Here is a 20,336-nt window from a genome sequence, read left to right as displayed (position 1 = left end):
GATTAAAAAATGAGAAATTCATAGATACCTTCCTTCAATGAATCTAAATCTTTTTGAAGACCCTGACTTTTTTCCTCTTTTCTTTTGGTGTTTATTTGCAAGTCATTACAAGAAATACATTCATGGGGTTTGCCCTGGCATTAATACTTTTAGAGATGATTAGTTATTTTCTTTAGAAATTCATAATCTGTCCTGAATTATTCATAAACTAATATGCCAGTGTATTAATGAGTTAATCTCAGTCTTGGATAAAAAATGCTGAGGCAAAAATTGTATAAGTATTAAAATGTGTGGTGTTTTGGCCTCCAGACTGGTTTGTTTGAGTTTACCTGAGGTAATGCTGTCTTTTGGCAATTATGAAAAGAAAATTTCTTTGGGCTTGGGCTGGATTAGGTGGTGAGTAATAGAGGATGATCCTTCCCAGTTTTTAGAAATGAATTCAGACATGATTGAGGCTTAAGCAGTCTGAAGAGTAACCTAGGCATCAGCAGTGACCAAAATCACTAACCTTAGGATATAAATAGGATACGAATCAGGTGTATGGAAGGAAGGCTGATCTCAATCCATTGGTGCTTCAAGGGAAATACAATATTTTAGAGTTCTTTCCTTCCACTCTGAGCTGAACACAGAGGTTCTTGGCAGGGTGTTTTTTTGTTGTTGTTGTTGTTTTTTTACTGAGAGTGGCAGTGTTTTCATTTTGAATCTGCCTCTCAGACCTCCCTGAGTTCTATTACAGTGAAACTACTTATCCTTATTGTAGGGGAGAACAGGATCTAGATAAATTCTCCAAAGCATTTGTTCAAAATGTCCTGAGACTTAACAGCTCTGGTTGTATGAAGTATTGAATGCAGATTCAGATATTTGCTGCAGAGAACTTCAAGCTGTGGCAGGCATGTATTTTGAAAGTGCACCTCTTTGTACCTTTCTTGTGTTTCTGAGTTCACTTGCCCCAGATTCAGTAGTGTTGGTTGTAGTAATCACAACCTCTGTTAGCCTGTTATACCGCAGGAAAAGGAGAATCTACGATACAGAGTTTAAAAAGGTGTCTTTATGGGGCTGGGTAGTGGTGTATATCTGGTTGAGCACATACACTATAGTGCTCAAGGACCTGGGTTCAAACCCCTGGTCCCCACCTACAAAGGAGAAGCTTCACTACTAGTGTAGCAGACTTGCAGGTGTCTTACTCTTCCTCTCTATCTGCCCCTTCCTCTCTCAGTTTCTGTCTAACCAATAAATAAATAAATAAATAAAATATTTTTAAAAATTCTTAGTAGGGTTGGGTGGTGACACTCAGGTTAAGCGCACATATTACCAAGTGCAAGGACCTGAGTTCGAGCCCCTGCTCCCTGCCTTCGGGGGTGGGGGGGTCGCTTCACAAGCAGTGAAGCAGGTCTGCAGATGTCTTTCTTTCCCTCTATCTCCCTGTCCTCTCTCAATTTTTCTTTATCCTATCTAATAAAAATTAGGAAGAAAAAATATTTAAGAAAGAAGCTATCTTAAGTTTTAATGGCTACACTCCCCTGCCTCATTCTACACTAAGGCATAACTTCTGCAGTGCAGTGACTCTTTGCTCTTGCTATCTTATTTGTATAAGAAGAGCACGAGCCCCTGCAGTCCTTAGTTTCCACTGTGCCCAGAAGGTCAACAAAATTAGACTTGGTTCCTGCTGAGTGGGAGGAGACTTCATTGACACTCCAGGCCATAGACCTGATAAAGCATTTTCTTTCTTGGGGACACCTGAGGTGTGAGAGACCCTCCTATCTTCTCCCCTTCCTCCCTGTGAGAGACAAACCCTGGTGCCTGGGCTAAGCACTCATTTCTTGGGGCCTTGCTTCCCTGCCTGCAAACATATAGTTTGAAACTCCCTCTTCTCTGGTTACAAATCAGTGAGATGAGTCAGAATAATTTATGAATGTTGATGGTTGTTTTCTACACAAGTTCTTTCTTGGAGTTAGGAACTTGAGTAAGTGGAAAAATGAATATGTTGACCCGTGCGCTGGAGACTCTTTAGGTAGTATTTTCCTGTGAGTTGTCTGAGAAACAGCCTTTTCCTTTAGTTCCATCCCAAGTCTGAACCTTTGAAAAAAAGCCTGATTTTTTTTTTTTTTTTTTTAGTGATGTTCTTAGGCACGATGCACTGTTAAATCACAGCGGATGTTTATTGAGTTTTCCTTGAATGCTTTAACGCAGATTACCTCTTTTAGACCCGTGACAATACGATGAGCTCAGTATTCTCCTTATGTGGATTCGATTCTGAAGCCTGGAGAGGTTAAGTAACCCAGCTAGTAAGTGGCAAAGCTGAGATTTAAGTTCAGTCCATCCAATTTTCCTCATCACCAGTCTGGCTTTATGTCCTCAAAAGTTAGCACTGTCTATTGCAGACTCGGAGTTTTTGACTCTAATATTTAGATTGGACCTTGGAATCTGAAATAGAATGACTAATCCAGCAACAATTATTTTGTATATCTGTTGGCTTTAAATAGTGAGATCAGGCTTGTTGTTTTGGCTCAAGAGATTGAAATCATGCCACTTTCTTTCAAATACATCATGCCTAAAGAGGTCACTTTAGGGCAACATGTAAGCTTTTCATATAAGTAGGGGGTGGTCAGTCAGAATAAGCAGATCCATAAATTGAAATGGTTTGGAAAGCTCACCCTATTTTGACATCTGATTGCATCACCCCATAGATGTCATCCTGATTTTTCTGCAAATGTGACTGTTGACACAGAGAAGGCTGTTTTTCCTTGTCAAGCTAGGACTTCAGTTGTTGCAAAAAGGAGTCTGGAATAATGAGGAGAGGGAAGGGGAGAGCATGGAAAGCATCAAAGAAAACCAAGCAGCAGCTGCTCCCGGTTTCTCTTGCCTTCTGTTGCCAGACTTTGCTAAGTAAAAGTGAGTTTTAGAAATGGAGCCACTTGGTTCTTTCTCTGACTATGTGGTTTGTGGATAAAGGAAGTAGAAAAATTTAAAGAAAAGCAGCTGTAGCGTCTTTTGTTTGGCCTCCTGTAGAAGTTTGGTTAAGGGCCCATGGACTTGCTTTTCTTTATTTGTGAAAATGTACACACTTTTAATGAATTTTGATTTCAGACATCTCTTACTTTCCAAGTAGTTATTTGATAGATTAAACTTAGGATGCTGAGGGAAAGGGGAATCTAGTTATGAGTGAGCAGCACAGTCTATGCAATAGATTGCTGCCTTTGTGATCGCATTATTATTGTGGAAGGGGGATAGTGGAACTAATCAAAGCTAGTGCCTTACATGGACTTTTTACTTATTCAGAGAGAGCGAGGTGGGGGGAGGGGAGAGAGAACTGCATTAGAGCTCCCCCTGGTGTCATGGTACATTAATCTGATGCTAGTACTCAAAAATGGACCCTGCACCTTACCCAGTGAACTATTTTCTGTGGCCTCTGATCTTTCTTTTTCTTTTCTTTCTTTTTTATCTTTTCTTCCTTTCTGTATTTATTAGATAGAGACAGCCAGAAATTGAGAGGGAAGGGGGTGATCGAGAGACACCTGCAACACTGCTTCACCACTTGTGAAGCTTCTCCCCTATAGGTGGGGACCGGGGGCTTGAACCTGGGTCCTTGCCCACTATAACACGAGTGCTTAACCAGGTGCGCCACCACCTGGCCCCCTTTTTTTTTTTTAATAGCAAATTCCCAAATTAACATTTGGGAGAGATACTGAGAAATGGTAGCCTCTATCTGTGTATCAGAGTGTCTAATCTTGACATACCTTTCCCATCTGTAGTAACTATAAGTAATACATAACTGAAGAAACAAGAGATTTCCTTGAGTCTGAAACATCCATTTGAATATCAGAGTTCTCTTTGGGCAAATGCTTATGTTTTGTAAGATTCATTTCTAGTGGTCCCAGAGGGTTCATATGCTGCATACTGCTTCCCATGGGCCAATATCTGCGAGTTAAACTAAAGACAGGCATTACTGATAAGGTTTATTTTTTCACTGAACAAATATTAAGTTCTTACCAAGTGCCGAGTTCTGAACAAAGCACCCAAAACCCTTGTCCTCTGACCACTAAGAAAGACTTGCCAATAACATTCAGAGGCCCTTTGGGTCATGCTTCTGAGATGCATACTTTCCAATCTGTAAATATAGGAACTGCTCTTCCTAAGAAGTCTGAAGTTAGAAACCTTCACAGAATCAATGAAGTTGCGAAGTCAGTGTTGTTCAAAAGAACCTCCCGTTATGATGGAACTAATCTATATGTGTGCTGTACAATATGGTAGCCAGGAGGTACCTGGGAACAAATGTGACTGGTAAGATTTAGGAACTGAACTTTAGAATATATTCAGTTTCAGGTGAATTTGCACAGTCTCATGTGACTGGTGACTAATATACTGGATATATTTGAAATTGAATTTAAGGCTCACCTCTTTTAATTTTTGGTTACATCATCTCTTAGCTGTCATCTAAGCTTTTTAGATGCAAAATTGCTTTAATATATGGCCCTGGCTTTCCTGGGCAGCAATTTCTCTAAACTTGAGGTTTTGAGTCTGACATTCATTTATTTACCCTACCATGTCTGATAAGTATGAAGACAGCAAGAGTGTATGGAGGCATGGAATTTTAATGGAAATTAAAGTGGAAATAAAACTTTTAAGTTGATAAGAAAAAAATATTTTACACTAAGAAGAACTATTTTGAAAAAAAACACAGATTGTGTTACAGGTGATATGCAGTTGACTGTAGTAAGCTGGAGGAAAACCTTTTGATAAAATGGAAAAACTTGAGTGTTTGAGAGTCCATTATTAGCATGTGTTAAAGAGAAGACTTGCTTTCTTAAGGTGGGCCAAGCAGACAGATGTGGTTTTGATTTGTATTTTCCTTATAATAACTGATGACAAACATCCTTTTCATGTGCTTGTTGGCTAACTATCTACTCTTTGGATAAATGGCCGTTCAGTTCCTCTATCCAGGTTTTAATAGGTTTACTTGTTTACTATGGTTTTTTTTCTTCTTCTTCCTATTGACTTGTATGAGTCCTTTAGCTGCTTTGAATATTAATTCTCCCTTGTCAGAGTTGAGAATGTATTCTCCCAATCAGTAGGCTGCCTTATTCATGGTGCTTTCTGTTGCTAACAAGAAACAAAAAGTACTGGGGGAGAATGTGGAATAAAAGGAACCCTCATAATCCCACTGTTGGTGGGATTATGTTGAATAAATTTATACAATAACTATGGAAAACACGATGGAACACCCTCAAAAATTAAAAATAAAGCTACCATATTATACAGGAATCTTCTAAGTATTTATTCAAAAGAGGTGAAAACACAAATTTGAAAAATATGTATACCCTTATGTTTATGGTAGCATTCTTAGTTTTTTTTTTTAATTGTCTTTATTTGTTGGATAGAGAGTCAGAAATTGAGAGGGGAGATAGAGAGACAGAGAGACACTTGCAGTACTGCTTCACTACTTGCAAGCTTCCCCCCTGCAGGTGGGGACTGGGGGCTCGAACCTGAGTCCTTGTTCATTCTAACATGTGAACTCAACCAGGTGCGCTACCACCTGGCCCACATGGCAGCATTTTTTATAATAGTCAAGATATAGACAAACCAAAATGCCCACTGATGGTTGACAAAAATAAAGATGAGGTATGTATGCTCAATGGCATACTACTTAACTATACAAAAATGAGATCTTGCATTTTTTAATCATTTGGTGGCTCTAGTGAAGTCTGACTGGGAAAGATAAATAACATCTTATGCCACTTTCTTTATTTTTGAACTATGAAGAAACAAAACAGGCCAGGTGATGGTGCAGCAGGTTATAAGCGCACATAGTGCGAAGCACAAGGACCAGCACAAGGATCCCTGTTCAAACCCATGACACCCCGCCTGTGTGTGTGTGGGGGGGGGCGGGATCACTTCTCAATGGTGAAAGAGGTCTGCAGGTGTCTTTCTTACTCCCTCTCTATCTTTCCCTCCCCTCTCAATTTCTCTCTGTCTTATCCAACAACAATAACAATGAAAAGAAAAAAGATGGGCTCCAGGAGCAGTGGATTCTTTTTTTTAAAAAAATATTTATTTATTTATTTATTTATTTTCCCTTTTTTGTTGCCCTTGTTGTTGTTGTTTTTTATTGTAGTTACTATTGTTGTTAGATAAGACAGAGAGAAATGGAGAGAGGAGGGGAAGACAGAGATGGGGAGAGAAAGATAGACACCTGCAGACCTGCTTCACCGCCTGTGAAGCAACTCCCCTGCAGGTGGGGAGCCAGGGACTCGAACCAGGATCCTTACGTCAGTCCTTGAGCTTTGCGCCATGTGCGCTTAACCCGCTGCGCTACCACTGGACTCCCAAGCAGTGGATTCTTAATGCAGGCACTGAGCCCCAGTGATAACCCTGGAGGCAGAGAGGGAGAGAGAGAAAGAGAGAGAGAGAGAGAAACATGAATTCTTAGGTTCAGATAACAGAATAGTGCTTGCAGATTTTCAGTGTAAATGCAACTGATTAGGAATGATGGTTAAATTGTGGGATTGGGGAGCTAGTTCAATGGTTAGGCTGCCTGCATTGCCATGTGCATGAATTTGTTATAAACCCTGACACTACCTGGGGGATGCTATGGCAATGGAGGAAGCTTCATGGTGTAGTCTTTCTTTTTTAAAAATCTTATCCATGGGAGTCGGGTGGGCGGTAGCACAGCAAGTTAAGTGCAGGTGGCACAAAGCGTAAGGACCAGCATAAGGATCCTGGTCTGAGCCCCCAGCTCCCTACCTGCAGGGGAGTTGCTTCATAAGTAGTGAAACAGGTGTCTTTCTCTCCCCCTCTCTGTCTTCCCCTCCTCTCTCCATTTCTCTCTGTCCTATTCAACAATGATGACATTAATAACAACAACAATAATAACTACAAAACAATAAAACAACAAGGGCAACAAAAAGGAATAAATAAACAAATATTTTTAAAAAATCATACTCATTTTTTGTTAGTGATTTAATATTGATTTACAAGATTGTAAGATCATAGGGGAATAATTCTTTTAAAATTTTTTTTTATTTATAAAAAAGAAGCATTGACTAAACCATAGGATAAGAGGGGTACAACTCCACACAATTCTCACCATCATATATCCATATCCCATCCTCTTCACTGATAGCTTTCCTATTCTTTAACCCTCTGGGAGTATGGACACAAGGTCATTGTGGGATGCAGAAGGTGGAAGGTCTGGCTTCTGTAATTGCTTCCCCACTGAACATGGGCATTGACAGGTTGATCCATACTCCCAGCCTGCCTCTCTCTTTCCCTAGTATGGTGGGCCTCTGAGGAGGCAGAGCTATAGGACACATTGGTGGGGTTGTCTGTCCAGGGAAGTCTGGTCGGTATCCTGCTAGAAAAGAGAGTTAACATACAAAGCCAAACAAATTGTTGACTAGTCATGGACCTAAAGGCTGGAATAGTGCAGATGAAGAGTTGGGGGGTTGGTCTCCATTTTGTAGATAGCTAGTAGGCATATTTTAGTTATATTCCAAAAGGCCTGTGGCTATACTAGTTTTTTTTTTTCCCCTGAGCCTGAAATCTGAAATGCAGGTGGATCCTAGTTATTGTCTGGAGAGATGATGTCATGACTGGAAAAGGAACCAGAAAGCTGGATCAGGGAAGAGAGTAGCTCCCAAATATGGGAAAGGTATATAAATATTGTTGATTGTAAACCCCAGCAATTTGATATGATCTGGGGCCCATATTCAGCTTAGGAACCTATGTGACCTCTGCATCCCTGTAGATCTCAGCTCACATTCTGTGGTCATAAGTAGGAACTTTCCAAGCTACCCCAATATCAGGACCCGTCTTCCTCAGGTGTAGCATAGAGTATGTTGTCCAGCCTCCCTTCAGAGGATGGAACATTCTCTACCATTGTTGATCCAAGTTGAGGGCAAGGTCCTATGGGGGCCTACAAAGGGGTCTATTGTATTGTTCCTGATAGAGAGGACTGGTAACAGTGGAGAGAGGGATTTATTTGAGGTCTAGAAGAGGCTCATCATGTCTGTTTGGGAATCTAAGGACTCCACAATTAGGGCCCCAGCTGATGGGGTGGCCTGATAGTGACTAAGGAGTCATCTTTAAAGCATGCCAGTCTCTTGCCCTTATTCAGCTTTTGCAGTCCTTGCTTTGATGAGGTTAGCTTGGAATGAGTGAGAGAACTGTAATAGGAAGTTGGTGAGGAGTGTATCTAAGTAGACACTATTTCATTATGAACTTGATACTGACTCACTACAGACTATTGTGTTATTTTTGCTTTCAGGTATATATTTTGCCCTAATTTATGGATATATGTGAACATATGCTCTGTCTTACTGGATGGGACTTGGTCTATATCTAGGTTTTGGGACTTCGTTAGGAAGTTAGCCTCCTGGAATGGAATTAGAGAATACTATGAAAAGAAAGGTCTCACCCGAGTAATGAGGCTGAAGGGCTGACATTCCATGCCAGACCTCTCTGGGCACAGTCTGAAATGAAGCATGCTGAGGTGATACTTCTTGAGTTGATTAGGCTGGGATCTGTGGATACAATATCATATCTATTCATATTTAGCACAGCAGCCTGTTCACACTCTGAATCTGTCAGACTGAGCTGAGAGTCACAGCTGGGAACACTAGGTTACAGTGATTTCAGAAGCTGTCTTCTTGGAGTGGCAGAGTAGGATGACTCTCCCTTTGGAGAGTGAGGCAGTCCCTACCCTTGCTAGCTCATAGTGAGGGTATGGTCCTGAAGAAACCTACAAAAGGGCTTATAATGTCATTCCCAGTGGGTGTGACCAGTGATGGTGGAGAGAGGGATCTATCAAAGATATAGACTCATATTATCTATGGGGTGTCCAAGGATTCCCTGTCTAGGATCCTGTGTGATGGAGTGGCCTGATAGTGTCCAAAAAAGGCCATCATTAAGTGAGCCTGTCTCTTGCCTTTATCCAGGTTTTGTAGTCACTTCTTCATCTGACTAATTTAGACTTTATTCCAGTTGTTAAAGCATTGATTGTCATTTGTTGTAGCCAAACCAGTATTAATATTAGGTTTAGGGGCTCTTGCCTCAAGTTAGGGAGGAAATACACCTAGGATTTTTATGGGAGTTTTAAGTTAGCCTCAAAATTGTCTGTATTTACTTGTTCGATGATTCTAATAAATGTTGGCATAGAGACAGTAATTGTCCTTTACTTGCGATATAGTTTTTGACACTATAACTCTTGGCCAGTTGCATAGTGTTTCTTTGAAAGCTTATCAAGGGGTAACAATAATGCTGATGCTCTGTTAGAAAAGATTGAAAAGATAGAAGAGTACATGTACTTACTTACCTCCTTTTGTACAGTTAATTGAGTAGATAGAGTGATTGAGGAAAGTGAAGTAAGGGGCTGGGGATGAGGATGTTTAGGCCTAGGTAATAAATACATGACTAGAGAATTTCTTATGTCTTCTTTAGACCATCCTACTAGAGTGCCTGGCTTATTAAGTCTAAGTCTAGTCACAAAGGGCTACTAAGTCCTTTTCCTTTGATGTATCTAATTGTCCCTTGCTTATGGATACATGTACACATGTACCTAGTACCCTAGGCCCTAGCCTGTATCTAGTATCTGTAACTGTTAGAAAGCATGCCATTTGAAATGGAACTAGGTTGTCCCATGCATTAGGAAAGATCTCATCAGATTAGAGAAGTTGAGAGGTTGACATCTCAGGCTTCATATCTCTGGAGACAATCTAGAATAAGTCAGTAATACATGCTCTCTGTCTCTTATCTTTCGCTTGCTATCTGAATAAAAAATGTTGCTTCAAGTGGCAGCTTCTTGCCTGCATGAAACCATGGTTCTACCCAAAAAAGAAAGAAAAAGGTACAGGATTGTATCTGAATATATATACTGTTGGTCTGCTTCTAATTCTGTTTCTAAGACCTCTTCTGTTTTGATCATCACGTTAGGTTCACTTGCATTGCTTAATGCTGTGGTCTATTTAAATAATCATTGTTTTGTTTGAGACTCGCACTGGTTTAATCCCCACTGGTTCTCGCACTCTTTTCCACTCTGCCCCCTCTCCTAGTCACATCCTGTTTTCCACCATTTAATCCCCACTGGTTCGTGTGCTTTTTTCCTTCTCCCCAACCCCTATTTTCCGTACTTCCTCTTCCTGACACTTCTGCCTCAGGATATAAAAAGGACAGAATTTTCTAATAAAGAGAGATTAGATTGATTGCACTGCATTCTCGCTCATCAATAAAGATTGAACCGAGTTCCCAGATCAGCCATGAGTCCCTGGTCATCTGTCTCCTGCCCATGAAGCTAGCCCGGCAATATACATATACTTTTTTTACCCAGAGAACTTGCTCAGCGCTAGCTGGTGGTGGGTAGGGCTGGCTCTTGAACCTGGGACCTTGGAGCCCCTTAGGCAGAGTCATTTCATAACCATTATGCTGTTTCCCTGGTTTTTGCTTTGTTTTTAAATCTACAGGCTAGTCGATATACTTCTGGACCATGGTTATGGATAGATAGCTTACTAACATTATGAAGTAGAGAATAAATGTACTTTTTAATCTTTAAATAATTATTAGTGACAAGTCAGGGAGGTAGACAGTTACATTTCCAGATCTCAGGTCATATTAGGCATATAGGACTGTTGTCGTCGCCGGGCTGGCTTCACGGGCGGGTAACAGACGACCAGGGACTCATGGTTGAGCTGTAGGCAGTATCTCTTTAATCATGCAGGATGCAGCGCAATCTAAGCCAAGCTAAGCTAAACTAAAAGTACCGTAAAACTCACAATGCTGTCTTTATATATACTTGCCAAGTAGGGTGGAAACAGGATGTGACATAGAGAGGGTGGAGAGAAAAGTGACTGGTGAAAATCAGAGTGTGACAAGGAGAGGATCAGGGTGTGACAAGGAGAGGGGGTGGAGCAGGTGAGAATTCTATCACTGGACCACTAATGCCCTGGAGGGAGGGTGGTGCTTGTTAACAGTGGTTATGTAAATAGAATGAAGTGGTTATGTAAATAGAATAGTGTTAAGCAGGGGGGATTTAAACCAAATGAAACAGAAGGGGTCTCATGCATACCAACATAGGACCTGCCATATAATTTCAATTCTGAATCCCCTGCCCCTTTTATTTTATTGGATAGGACAGAAAGAAATTGAGAGGGGAGGGGAAGATAGAGAGGGACAAAAAGACACCTTCAGACCTGTTTGCCTGCTTGTGAAGCATCCCCCCCTGCAGGTTGGGAGCAGAGGTTCAAACCCCAGTCCTTGTGCATAGTAATATGTGCACTTAACCGGGTACACCAATTCCCAGCTTCACAATTCTGAGTTTTAGAACTTGTAGTTAAATACAGTGAAGGGGGCCAGGTGGCAGCACACCTGGTTAAGTGTACATGTTACAGTGTGCAAGGACATGGGTTCAAGCCCCTGGTCCACACCTACAAGGGGGAAAGCTTCACAAGTGGTACAGCAGGGCTGCAGGTGTCTTTCTGTTTCTCTCCCTCTCTACTTCCCCCTTCCTCTCAATTTCCGGCTGTCTCAGTCCAATAAATAAAGATATTAAAAAAATTTAAAAAACATAGTGAAGGGGTTGGTTGCACACCTGGTAGAGTGCACATTTTACAATGTGCAAGGACCCAAGGGTAAGCCTGGGTCCCCACCTGCAGGTGGAAAGCTTCACAGGTGGTGAAGCAGTGTTGCAGGTGCCTCTCTCTCTCCCTCTCATTGTCCCCCTTCTTTCAATTTCTGGCTGTATCTAATAAATAAATAAATAAAATTAATTAAAGTCTTATTTTAAAAAAACACAGGGATATCAAGACCTAACAAATTATGGGATAAGAAGTCAAGAAAGAATAATATTTGCATTATATGCCAGACACTATGGGGAAAGTTGTGTGTGTGTGTTCTGTAGAGTTGAAAGTTAGGTGGTACTCCCTATTCTCAAAGGTTGAAATTAAAATCCAGTAGAGTTCTCTGTAAAAACAACTTTGTTTAGATAAAGTTCACATAACAATGGACTCATTTACAATGTACTCTCAGTGCTTTTTTTAGTATGTTCACAGAATTGTACATTCATCATCACAGTCAACTTTATTTTTTAAATATTTTTATTTTTTATTGGGTAGAGACAGAAAAAAAAAATTGAGAGGGGAGGGGGGATAGAGATAGGGAAAGAGACAGACACCTGCAGCCCTGCTTCAACACTCATGAAGCGTTGCTCCCTGCAGGTGGTGACCAGGGACTTGAACCTGGGTCTTTACCCATTGTAAGTGTGCGCTTATTCAGGTATGCCACCACCTGGCCCCATCAAAGGCAATGTTAGAGCACATTAATCACCTTGAAACAAACTGGATCCACTGTCATTCCCTAATCCCACTACTGCTCATATCCCATGATCCTGGAAACCACTAACCTGTTTTCTTTCTTTATAGATTTGTATAAATGGCATCATACCATAGATGACTTTTTGTGACTATTTATTTCACCAAACATAATGGTTTTTGTGCTGTTGTAGTATCTTTTAGTACTTTATTCCTTTCTAATGCTGAGTAATATTCAGGTGAATGGACAGGCCACATTATTATTTTAGTTCATACATTGTTTTCACTTTTTCTTTCTTCTTTTTTTTTCTAGCTAGGAGTAATGCAGCTATCAACATATACCAGTTTTGTGGGGAAATGCACTTTCATTTCTCTTAGGTAAATACCTAGGAGTGGAATGATAGGGTGGTATTATAACTACTTAAAATGTGGAGGAGTTGCCAAATCCCCCCTCCCCCATGGGGGCTTCACTATTTTACATTGTTATTAGCAGTGCACGAGTGTTCTCATTTCTCTACATCCTCATCCACATTTACTTCCTCTTTGATTCTAGCCATTTACGTATGTGCATGCTATTGCATTATGGTTTTGCATTTCCCTAATAGTGTTGAGCATCTTTTCCTTTCTATTAGAATACATCTTTTCACATACTTGTTCCCCATTTGTATATCCATTTAGGAGAAATATCTCTTCAGAGTTGTTTCCCATTTTTAAAGATTTATTTATTTTGAGAGAGAGAGAGAGGGAGAATGTGAAAATGAGAGAAGTCAAAACACTACTCAGTTCTGTCATATGATACCGGGTACCAGGGATTGAAACTGACTTCTGGTACCTCAGGCATGGAAGTTTTGTGCTCAGGCTGAGCTATTTTTTCTCAAACCCCTTTTCCCATTTTTATATTGGGCTTTCTATATACTTTTGAACTATAAAGGTTCTTCATTTATTCTGGAGACAAGTATCTTTTTTATTCCAAGGGAAATTGAAAGTGGAAGGGGAATTAGAGAGGGAGAAAGAGAGAGCCACCCACCCGTAGTGCTGTTTCACCACTCTTAAAGCCCCCCCTTGCAGATTGGGATAGGATCTTGAACCCTGGGAAGATACATATCAGATCTATATCGGATCTATACTTTGCAGATACATTTTTCCATTACATGGGCTGTCTTGTACCTATTCATTGAAGTAAGTGGTTCTTAAGTAAAACATAGGAGAACTAGAACATTTTCAGGCCTTCATGAAAAGATGGTTGGTATACTGATTTATGAAATGAGTATCTGTCTTTTTGTTTCTAGTTCGAATTAAGCATTTTCCTTTTGCCCAAAATACTTGGGAGTATTGCAAGACTCTGAGGAGCTGAGACCCTTCAGTGTATTAAGAGTGGATGTAGATTTGCAAGTGTTTTCTCCAGGGGCTTTTGGGCATAGAAAATAGTGATTTTTTTTTTCTGGGATTAGACAAGGACACCCTGTCTAGAAGATCACCTGTGATCTTTTGGAGGTTCTGTAAATTTTACGATCTAAGTGGTGTTTTGCAAGTGTATGTATCAGAGGAATGTCCTGGCTTTACATTTCTAAAACCTCCTAAAGGTTCTGGGTCTGTAGTTCTGAAGCAGCCCTTTATCCTAATCACCCCATGTGATTAAGATCAGGCAGCTTGTGAAGCTCTGGTCCAAACTAGTGATAATAATGCCCTTTTAGTAGTAGTGCCTAGAACTTAATTAGACCTCTGTAGTGGGTGTTGTCTCCAGGTGACAAACATCCCTAGCGGAAGGAAGGTGATTACAAATAGCTGATCTGGTCTGTCTGGCTGCTTAGCTCTCTGCAGCTCTGATCTTGAGCCAAACCAACCCAAGTTTTTCTCCCTTCCCCTCATACAATACACTTTTTTTAATATATAAAAAATGTAAGCTAGGTTCATAAACATTTTTAAGTCAGAAGGTTACCACCCCCCCTTCCCATGAGCTGAGTTTATATGCTAAATCCCTGGAGACCTCATATAACCTCACTGATTTGCATGAAACCCAAAGCAGGTTGGGGATGAGGAGGAGTGAGAAAAAGAAAGAAAAGCAGACTTGAGACTAGAGAGCTATCTTGCTAGTCGAGCATGCACCTTGCCATGTGTGTGACCCAGGTTTGAACCCTGGCACAACTCTGTGGTCTGTCTATATGAATGGGGAAAAAAAAAAAAAGCACGGCCGATGTTGTGTAATTGAACATACTTGAGGCCCTAGCCGTGAAAAAGTAAAAGGTAGATTGCATTTTACATAATCCTTATAATTTACTTATTTTGTCTGACTGGTCCTAAGGGATTTGCTAAATGTGCGTTAGGTCAGGCTTAAGGGAGAGAAAGACTTCCTTTTGCCTAGACTTTCAAAGGATCTGCTCAGTCGCCCAGAGCAGTGGAGTCTCCTTTTTAGAGTGTGTTCTTGACTCTTACAAGCTAATTTGCATCCTGGCTCTGCCACCTTCTGGTCATGTTGCCTTGGGCAAATTATTTTAATGTTTTTGTCTCTCACTGCCTCATTACTTTCTGGTAAATCCCTCTACTGATTAATGGTTGGGAAGGGCTGAGACTAATGCCTCTAGTAGTGACAGTAAAATAGTGGTGGATCTATTTACCTGGGTGGTAGAGAGCATTGTTTTCATTTTTAAAATCACATTGGTCTGTCTTGTTCTCTGTACTGTTATTGCCTATTAAGCGTGCAGTGTGACAGCTAAGGAGAACACTGTAGTACATACAGCAGTCACTCTGTAAGTGTTCAATGACTACATTAAAGGCCATAGCTACTCCCAGAAACCCACACAAGAATATCTGCACAGGTTAGGTGTGCTGACATTCAACTTTGTCTTGTGGAGCAGTCTTTCCTGAGTCAGGACTTCTGGCCAAATCATTATTTTCACTATTGATTTCATGTGGTTTTTGCTTCTGATGTTTTGGGATAGAGCTATTGCCCTATTTTGGAAGATCTCCTTTCTGTGCAGCTTTTTGAACTCCAGGTAAGGAAGTTTCTTTCAAAAGACAACCTAGGGCACAGAAGATAAGAGCAGTGTGTTCCTGTGATTTTCTTCACACAGGTCTTTGAGTTTTGGCAGAGGTGCCTGATAGCAGTAGCTAAAGTGGGTGGGGTTAGTTTCTCTGGAGCGATCTTACAGTGTCAGATGCCAATTTCATTTCTTCTTTTGATTTTGTCATATTTTTTCATTCTTATTGTTTCCTAAAATTGATTTATATTGAAGTAACATTGGGTTATGTGTGTATTGTTGACTATCTACGTAATACAGAATTGTATACTAAATTCTTAATATGATCCTTTATTTTAAATATTTTATTTGTCTATTGTAAAGACACACACACACACACACCAGAGCAATGCTCAACTCTAATTTTGATGTTTCTGGGGATCGAAGCTGGGACCTCAGAGGCTCAGGCGTGAACATCTTTTTGCATGACTGTTGTGCTATCTCCCCAGTCCTTGATTCTTTTTTTTTTTTTCAATTATCATTTTTCATTTTTTCTACCTTCCTTGTATGGATTATCTCCTGTGCTGATGAGCCCTACTTGAGGGGAAAAATTGTTTACAACTTGTGTTTACTTAAAGATATATTTATAGGTTTTTGTCTTAATTGTCTCTAGAATTATTTTTGTATTTAAAAGAAGTTTATAGTAATAAAAGCCAAATATCTTAGAGGACAGTTTAAATGTATCTGATTATTCCACTAGTGAGGACATTTTAAATATGTAAAATGATATGGAATTAAATCGAGAATTTTTCTTATTATACATAAGGATATTTGCTTTATTATTTTTTGTATGCAATAAATCTTTTATACTTTTTATTTTGCCATTTATTTTTATTTTAGTTAGTAAGAATAAACTTAAATGAGAGAATTCTGTTGTGACCCTATTTATTTTGCAACATTTTATTTAACTTTCATGGGAACAGACCTTTATCATAACACTCAAGTGTGAATGTTTTGCACATTATTTAATTAATTAAACCATTTATTTAAAAACACGATTTACTAGCAAACACAACCAGCACAAACCAGTTTGGGAGCAAATGTAGCTGATTCTTGGTCACTGCTGGCTCAGTTGTGGGAGCAGAACTGTATGGCTACTTTGTTAATGTTGAGTGTTAACTGGAAGATTTAATGGGAAGACTGTTCTGCTTGGAGTCAACTAGTTTGAGGTTAATTTAAAGCTTCTGCTGTGTACATAGTTTCAGGGGGAAAGAAAGGAAAAAAAAAAAACCAGCTTGATAAGTATCTGAGCATTTTAGTACTCTTAAAGTAGAGTATTTTTGTTTTTAAAAATCATTCCGGGTGCTGGACCATAATGCAGCTGGTTAAATGCATATGGAACAGAGCACAAGGACTGGCATAAGGATCCAGGTTGGAGCCCCCGATCCCCACCTGCAGGGGGGTCACTTTACAAGCGGTGAAGCAGGTGTCTTTTTCTCCCCCTCTCTGTCTTCCCCTCTACTCTCGTTTTCTCTCGGTCCTATCCAACAACAACAGCAACAATGGCAACAATAACAGTAATAACAACAAGGGCAACAAAAGGGAAAAAAATAGCCTCCAGGAGCAGTGGATTTTTGGTGTAGGCGCTGATCCCCAGCGATAACCCTGGAGCCAATATATATATATTTCTTACCTTTGACTGCCTTACATCATTTTTAGTTGTGGCCACAGTTACTTCATTTAGATATAATTTATTTCTGCAGCTAAATATTTTTCAAGTTATTTTGCTTGCCTCTTATGTGGAGGATACTTTTAAAATTCTTTAAAAATATGGTTTATAAAAATATGGCACACCTATCCATATATTTACTGAGTAGGTGAATTACTAAAGTATAACCCAAGAACAACAAAACCTTTATCTGTCTCATTCTTGAGTTTAGAGATTTGCTGAAAATAGGTTACAACAAAATATTTAGCATCTTTAAAATACTGAAGTGTGTTTGCTCTGTGTAATGATTTCTCTGTCAGTTAAAGCAATCAAAGCCCATTGTTGGCCTGATGACTTTCCCCAGCTTTAGGCAGGGCATCCATATTGATGCTTGTCTTTTCAGTACCTTTTTTCAAAGTTAAGTTAGAGATAGTATTTTGAGAAATTCTGTTGATGTGCATTGGAGATTCTTTTCCTTTAGTGTATAATTGCTCTGCAATTATCCTGATTTTGTATATGGTTACTTCATTATCAAATTGGTGCAACTTTGTTTTTTTTTCTACCATATCTGAATATGTGTAAGCATATAAAGTGCCCTATTAAAATATAATCCCTTAACAAGCTACAAGGTATATGAGCATAGATCATATGCTGTTTTACATGATTGCCACCATTCATTTAGTTGTATATATTCATCAAACATATGCTTATGCTTATTGACTGCCTCCTTTGTAACAGCTATCAAATTAGGGTCAGCAGATACAGTGGTCAATGCAATAGACAAAAGTGAGGTGAGGCAGAATGTATCTCTGATACTCTGAAAAATTAAAGCAGAGGAGATAGGTTAAGAATGGAGGAGATGCAGAAGGGTGTCCCGGCCTGCGGGGTTATTGACGGAAACCTAGGGTAGGGGGAGAGAGAATGGAGGGGACAAGAGACACGAAGAACAAGAGCAAGACAGGTTTCTGATCAAGCTCTGAAAATTTTATTTTACAGCCGCATTTTAAGCACACATCATGAGGAAGTTCTGCTAAGGTAGTGGGGGGGGGGGAGGTGGGTGAGCAACTTTCCAAACATTTAGATGGTAATCGCAGTTCCAATGATCGGAATGTCCGTTCACTGGTTATGTGAGAGACTTAGCTAAGGTTTTGGCTCCCGGCAGAAGGTGGAAGGTCTGGCTTCTGTAATTGCTTCCCCGCTGAACACTGGTATTGACATAATTGTATCCATAATCCCAGACTGCCTCTCTCTTTCTCTAGTGGGCCAGGGCTCTGCATCCCACAATGACCCTGGGGCCATACTCCCAGAGGGTTAAAGAATAGGAAAGCTATCAAGGGAGGGGATGGGATATGGAGTTCTGGTGGTGGGTGGGAATTGTGTGGAGTTGTACCCCTCTTATCCTATGGTTTTGCCAGTGTTTCCTTTTTATAAATAAAATAAAAAATAAAAAATAAATAAAGAAGACTTTAAAAAGTTAATGGAGACGAGATGCAATTATAAATAAAACAGTTAAGGATATCTCATTGAAAGAGATGAAGGGTTTCATGTGCTGGAGTGGAGGAAGAGTGCTCTAGACAGATGTTGCAGTTCTAAGACCTTCATGTTCCCCTGCTCCAGGAATAGCAAGATCAAGATCAGTATGAGCAAGAATGAGCTGCAGGGAGAGCCTGTGTCTTATAGGCTAATAGAAAGGCTTCAGTTTGTAGAGTAAGCAAAGGAGCTATGGAAAAATAATAATAATAAAAAATAATAATAATACTTTCAAACAGAAGTGTGACATAATCTGGCTTCAATGTCAAGAGGACACTTGACGGGAGCCGGGGGTTGGCGCAGCGGTTAAGCGCACATGGTGCAAAGCGCAAGGACCGGCCTAAGGATCCCGGTTCCAGCCCCTGGCTCCCCACCTGCAGGGGAGTCGCTTCACAAGCAGTGAAGCAGGTCTGCAGGTGTCTGTCTTTCTCTCCCCCTCTCTGTCTTCCCCTCCTCTCTCCATTTCTCTGTGTCCTATCCAACAACAACAACATCAATAACCACAACAATGTTAAACAACAAGGGCAACAAACGGGAAAAAAATTAAAGAATAATAAAAACCCTTTAAAAAAAAAGAGGACACTTGACTTCTGTGTCTCATAAGAATAAACTTAGAAGGGAAAGGCAGACATAGGGAAGACCTATGTACTAATCTGGGCAAGTGATGGTGGTGGTAGATTGAACCACAGGGCTATGGTTTGTTGTTGTTGTTGCTGTTGTTTTCCATTTGTCTCCAGGGTTATCACTGGGGCTTGGTGCCTGCACTACAAATCCACTGCTTCTGGAGGCTATTTTTCCTTTTTGTTGCCTTTGTTGCTTATCGTTGTTATTATTATTGTTGTTGTCATTGTCGTTGGATAGGACAGAGAGAAATCGAGAGAGGTGGGGAAGACAGAGAGGGGGAGAGAAAGACACCTGCAGACCTGCTTCACCTCGGGTCCTTGTGATTTCCGCCATGTGCCCTTAACCCCTGCGATACCGCCCAGCCCCCAAAGGCTATGTTTTAAGTCAAATGCTGCATTTGAATACTTTGGAATATAGGAATTGACTATTGGAGGAATTTTCCAAAGAAAGACCCTTTAAAGTTCTTTCTAGTCTTAGGAGTTTGTGATTTTAAAATTATTCAAATTTTTCTTTGTAAGTGGTAGATTATGATTTAATAATAGAATGTCAGAACTAAGAATGTCCTTAGAAATATTGTACTCGGGAGTCAGGCGGTAGCGCAGCGGGTTAAGCAGGTGGCACAAAGCGCAAGGGCGGTGTAAGGATCCCGGTTTGAGCCCCCCCCCCCCCTCTGGCTCCCCAGCTGCAGGGGAGTCCATTCACAAGTGGTGAAGCAGGTCTGCAGGTGTCTGTCTGTATTTCTCTCCCCCTCTCTGTCTTCCCTTCCTCTTTCCATTTCTGTCTGTCCTATCAACAACAACGACATCAATAACAACAACAACAATAACTAACAACAGTAAAAACAACAAGGGCAACAAAAGGGAATAAATAAATTTTTTAAAAAATGAAAAAAATGAAATATTATAGTTTAACCTTATTTTACAAGAGGAGAAATTAAGAAAGTCAGAGAAAACTAATTTAAGTCCTAGTTGGATAGTTACTCAGATAGGAGAAGCTTCACTAGTCTCCTCCCCCCACCCCCCCCAAAGATTAATGAATAGATAAAATAGGTTACATTACTTAGAACACTATTTTTGAAATAACTTCAGAGCTAACAGAGTGAAACAGCTTTGAGTTCAGTTTGTCCTAATTGGGGCACATTTGAGTCCTTTTCTTGTTGCTGTAGCTAAACTTGAAACTCAGTGCCTTTCCTCAAGCCAAGTTTTCTGTTTCTTCGAAATA

At 40.2% G+C, this 20,336-nt stretch overlaps 1 protein-coding gene across 3 annotated transcripts in view; it reads left to right on the top strand.

The window, feature by feature from the left end:
• PSD3 (pleckstrin and Sec7 domain containing 3) overlaps window positions 1-20,336 on the top strand; it is a 551,235-nt gene that overhangs the window by 105,688 nt on the left and 425,211 nt on the right. The gene's annotated exons all lie outside the window — the stretch shown is intronic.

This window comes from Erinaceus europaeus, chromosome 2 (genome assembly GCF_950295315.1).
Source record: "Erinaceus europaeus chromosome 2, mEriEur2.1, whole genome shotgun sequence".
Taxonomy (NCBI): Eukaryota; Metazoa; Chordata; class Mammalia; order Eulipotyphla; family Erinaceidae; genus Erinaceus; species Erinaceus europaeus.
The sequence above is the reverse complement of the archived record's forward strand: the minus strand, read 5'-3'. Positions and strand labels throughout refer to the sequence as shown.